Source organism: Mus musculus, chromosome 7 (genome assembly GCF_000001635.26).
Source record: "Mus musculus strain C57BL/6J chromosome 7, GRCm38.p6 C57BL/6J".
NCBI classification, from domain to species: domain Eukaryota; kingdom Metazoa; phylum Chordata; class Mammalia; order Rodentia; family Muridae; genus Mus; species Mus musculus.
The window spans coordinates 47561691-47567153 of record NC_000073.6 but is presented as its reverse complement, the minus strand read 5'-3'; the positions used below and the strand labels follow the sequence as shown (position 1 = coordinate 47567153).

The window sequence follows — 5463 nt, the reverse complement described above, 5'->3', positions numbered from 1 at the left end:
AGAAAGCTGGTATGTCCAGCAATGGAAGTTGTGAAAAACTACATGGTGGAAAAGGATGTGCATTTCAGAAATGATTGAGAGAGTCCAGACTGTCAGGAAAATGTTTTAAGGTATTTTGGCCCATGCTCAAAAGAAAAGGAAATCTAAAGAAAGAAAGGGAACCTTACACTTTTCTGTGTTAGAGTGCTTTCAGAGAATCAGACAGGCTTAACTGTACCAACTGAAGGAAGGTCAGAGATGGCTGCATAGAAGGTGGAACTCCTGTGAAAGATGAGAGAGTTGTCATTCCTTCTGCCACCTTAGCAATCCCCTGGCCAGGTGACTGACAGGTGCAGCTTGGTCATCTCAAGGGAGGAGGTTAATGCATGTGATCTGTAATCTGTTGCATAGACCAGTGTCATGTCTCGACTCAGACTTAGGTGTATAACTCAGAATCCATTCTTTTGACCATGTGGAAGTATCATTCCCTTAATATACCTCAACAAAACCCTGATATCTTCATCTTTCCTGTGCTACTTTAAGCCCTGGGGAGGCAAATCTGATCCTTCATTTTCTGGGGTTATGGAAGAGCAGGAAATGGATCCAACCCTGACCATGAGAGAAGGGAATCATTTCCATGTGATTAAAAGGTCCTCAGTTATACACAGGAAGTATGAGCCAGGCTATAGAGTATACACAAGCTCTGATTTTGAATCCACAGTCTAGAATTCTTGATCCATGTGGTCATGTTACTCTCCTTTTACTTATAAATGATTTTATTAAGCCATATTGACAATAATATCTATATTATATGATGATTGCCAGAAGAAGGGTAAATGTTAAGGTGATCAAATATGGTCTGTGTTCTCAGAGACACCACTGGAAGATTTGTGAGCATGGATCCAACCATCTCATCCCACAACACAGAATCTACACCACTGAATGAAACTGGTCATGCCAAATGCAGTCCAATCCTGACTCTGTCCTTTCTGGTCCTCATCACTGTCCTGGTGGAACTAGGAGGAAGCACCATTGTACTCTGGCTCCTGGAATTCAGCATGCCCAGGAAAGCCATCTCAGTCTATGTCCTCAATCTGGCTCTGGCAGACTCCTTCTTCATTGGCTGCAATTTCATTGAATTTCTGCTACGGATCATTGACTTCATCTATGCCCATAAATTAAGCAAAGATATCTTAGGCAATACAGCAATCATTCCTTATATCGCAGGACAGAACGTTCTCAGTGCTATTAGCATGGAGCACTGCCTGTCTGTATTGTGGCCAATCTGGTACCACTACCACCACCCAAGAAACATGTCAGCTATCATATGTGCCCTAATCTGGGTTCTGTACTTTCTCATGGGCATCCTCCATTGGTTCTTCTCAGTATTCCTGGGTGAGGCTCATCATCATTTGAGGAAAAAGGTTGACTTTACTATAACTGCATTTCTGAATTTTTATTTATGCTTCACTCTGTGTCCAGTCTGGCCCTACTGCTGAGGATCCTCTGTGGCTCCAGGAGGAAACCCCTGTCCAGGCTGTATGATACCATCACTCTCACAGTGATGGTCACCTCATCTCTGGCCTGCCTCTTGGGCTTTACTTGTTCCTGTTATACTGGTTTGGGGTTCATTTGCATCATCCCTCTTGTCACAATTACCAAGTTACTGCAGTCCTGCCCTGTGTAAACAGCTATAACAACCCCATCATTTACTTCATTGTAGGCTCCTTTAGGCCTCTTAGAAAGCATTAGTCCCTCCAAACTATTCTTAAGAGGGCTCTGGAGGACACTCCTGAGGAGCATGAATATACAGCCAGCCATCTTCAGAAAAGCACTGAGTTTTTGTTTTTAGTTTCATTTTTTTTGCTGAACTCCTCTTTCTTGTTTCTTATTATTCTCACCAAGTGTTGTTGTGTTGCTGCTACGGCCGCTGTTGCTGCTGCTTTTGGTGGTGGTACTATTGCTACTGCTGCTTTAGTTTGTTTTGCAGCCCTGGCTGATCTAAGACTTGCTTTGTAGACCAGGTTGGACTTGAACTCACAGAGATCCACTTGCCTCTGCTTCCTGAGAGCTGAGACTAAAAGAGTGCACCTCCATATACACACTCACCTATGTTTTCAGCTGACACCCTCTCTTCCTCAGTTTGTTCAAATATGCCTAGAGGATGGATAGCTTTTAACACTGGGCGATTGAATTATTTATCTGGCATTTCAATAATTTTGGTATACTTACATTCCGTTATTGGGGATTAATCGGTTCTTTAATATATCACACCACCTTATTTTCCATATCCCTTGCATTTGTACTGGGAAACTTGAACTCCATAATTTAGGCTGCAGCTGCCCTTGTGTGTGGCTTTATTACATCTTCAGAAGTTACTACTTTCTGCCCAAGTACATCTTGTGCCAAGATAACAATCAACATCCTAGATCCACACTGCTTGAAAGAGTAGACATTCACATCCAAGATATATTTGGGCATGGTTATAAAAAAATCTTTGATGTTGTCACCCAAGCCAAAGGGCTTGACTTTTCCACCACTCAAAATATAATCCACTTTCTTGGGAACAGTGAGCAAGGCAAGAAATATTGGGGACCCCTCCCCCAGTACAGGCTTCTGGGATGCAAATTCATATTCTCTCTCTCTTTCTCTCTCTCTCTCTCTCTCTCTCTCTCTCTCTCTCTCTCTCTCTCTCTCTCTCTCTCTCTGAAACAAGGATTCTCAGTATAAACCTAGTTGTCCTAGAACTCATTGTGTAGATCATGCTGGTCTGGAACTCACAGAGATTTTCTGCCTCCCAAGTGTTGGGATCTAATGTGGCACCACCAACCAGGTCCAAATAGAGTCTTTTTTTTTTCACATTTTATTTTATTTTTTTATTAGGTATTTTCCTCATTTACATTTTCAATGCTATCCCAAAGGTCCCCCATACCCACCCCCCCCAATCCCCTACCCACCCACTCCCCCTTTTTGGCCCTGGCGTTCCCCTGTACTGGGGCATATAAAGTTTGCAAGTCCAATGGGCCTCTCTTTGCAGTGATGGCCGACTAGACCATCTTTTGATACATATGCAGCTAAAGACAAGAGCTCCCGGGTACTGGTTAGTTCATATTGTTGTTCCACCTATAGGGTTGCAGTTCCCTATAGCTCCTTGGGTAATTTCTCTAGCTCCTCCAAATAGAGTCTTAAACCTTGTTTTTGCAGAGAAACAGCCTATAGACCTTGTTTCTTTGGTTGCAGCCCTACTTAGGTAAAGAGAATTGTGCCCCACCTCCTGTGCCTTTGTTTATCATTCTATGTCAGGGTCTATTGTTTCTTCTGTAAATCTAAAGTATATCTGAGTTTTTCCTTGTCTTGATCTACAGTTTGGTGTTATTCCTCCTGCCCCTTATAGGACTCACTACTCCTGACAGCATTACAGCTGATCAGCAGAAATGCAGGAAGGTCCCAGATAATTCGTTATCTTCCTCCATCTCTCCTCATTATGCAAAGCCTATTCATTCTCCACAGCATCTTCAGGAGAAATGAGAGAACTAGGCACCAAACTAGAATACCTGGTTTTAGTATTTATTAAGACACCCTAGAAGCAGAAAGGGAAAGTTGCCTGTATCACCTTTCCCCGTATTAGTAGAGAGAGATCCCTGCTGAATCAAGAAAGTAAAGTAAATAAGTCCAGATCTTAGAGTTAAATTCTGGTATCAGGTGTTTCACTATGACACCTAGTGCCAGTCAGAACCTCACATTCCCTTCTACTAAGCAAGTGGCCCAGAACTGAACCTCTAGAACTACACAAGCCAAGGGCTAATGGCTATCTCTCCCATCTCTTCTCCACCTCACCATGACAGAAGACTCCACCCACTGGGAGATAAGGCAGGAAAGTGAACATGTGACTTAGCCTTACAGAATATCAGACCCAATTCACTGAGATCCAACACTAGACAGAGCTAAAACACCTCATCCACTGGCCAGCATTTTCATACTGCCTCTCTAACCCTACCCTTTAGGCCACAGAGACTGTCTCCAAAAGGGAAAGATTTGGTTTCATTGGCTGCATCAGCAGCCTTAGTCTGGGCTTTAGGGAATCAGAGACATAGTGCAGATTCCTTCATCCATTATCTTTCTGGTGTAACTGGCTTCAATATATTCCACCATCCATCTCTCATCCTCAGACAGCACATCCCCTACGAAAGTCCCAGCTACTGACTTAGGACAAAATAGAATCCTCAAGGTGTCACCTTAGAATTCAGTGTGAGCAATATAGATGTCTCTTCCCAGGACAAAGACCATTGTGAAGCATCTGGACCTATCCCCATGCAAGATGGGAAGAACAGTAGCCCACTGTCTGTTGGGTTCCGCCCTGGCCTCCTTACCTGTATCTGCACATGCTATTTTTAACCATGAATTTACCTGAACAAAAGGAATCCTGCAACAGAAATATTCTGCTCCCCCAAGTGCGACATGGTTTCTGTGGGGTTAGGAATGTCAGCACACCCCTCTCCCAGTAATGACTGAGGAAAAAAAGGTGAAATCAGCCCCAAACAATTGTATGAGAGCTATGGGTACACCACAGCTAGAAAGAGTGCTACAGTGCCTGAGCACATGCTGGAGAGCAGAAAAGATGCCTGCATCTAACACAAAGCCAGTGGAGACTTCTGAAGGCACACTTCCCCTTTATGTGCTCCTCTAGATCCTTTTTTTCCCATTTTTTATTAGGTATTTAGCTCATTTACATTTCCAATGCTATACCAAAAGTCCCCCATAACCCCCTCTAGATCCTTTTAACACCACTTTTGAACTTAGGACAAACCTGGGCTTGGTTCGCCCCTAGTGGTGAGACAGAGGCTACACCCCTCAACAGCAAGATCACCACAAACCTCAAGTTTGAGAGCTCAGAATACATGAGCAAGCTGCTTCGAATCTCTAGGTGCACACAGTCTGATTTTGAGCTCTAAATCCATAACCCATTCCTTGAATACATAGATGGTAAGCTTGCCAACACACCCAAGAGATTTCAAGGATGCCTGAGTGTGGTATGAATTTTTAGCACACAGGGGCCTCAGTTTTAGTCCTCACCACTAGAAGAAATGAGACCATGAATTTCACCAATGAACAAAATAAAGGAAGAAGATTCTGGGAAAATAATTCAGTTGGTAAAGTGCCTTTTGCACAAGCATGAGGCCCAGAACTCAAATACCAGGTGTCTCACTTCAAAGCTAGGCTTTGCACATACTGATAAAGAAAGCAGAGACAAGAGAGTACTTCCAGACTTGGGGGGCCAATTAGTATAACTAAATGAGAGAGATGTAGGCTCAATGAGATGCTCTAAATTAAAAACTAAGCTATGAAAAAATTTAGAAAATCAACAATGGAAATCAATATCTGCCCTTCCCCAATGCATACACACGTCACACACAGACACACAAATACACACTCACACACACATATTGTCACACATACACAGACAAAAAAACAAAATTCAAGTAA

The 5463-nt window shown here is 43.0% G+C and overlaps 1 pseudogene; it reads left to right on the top strand.

The window, feature by feature from the left end:
• Gm9322 (predicted gene 9322) lies at nucleotides 849-1822 on the top strand (annotated as a pseudogene).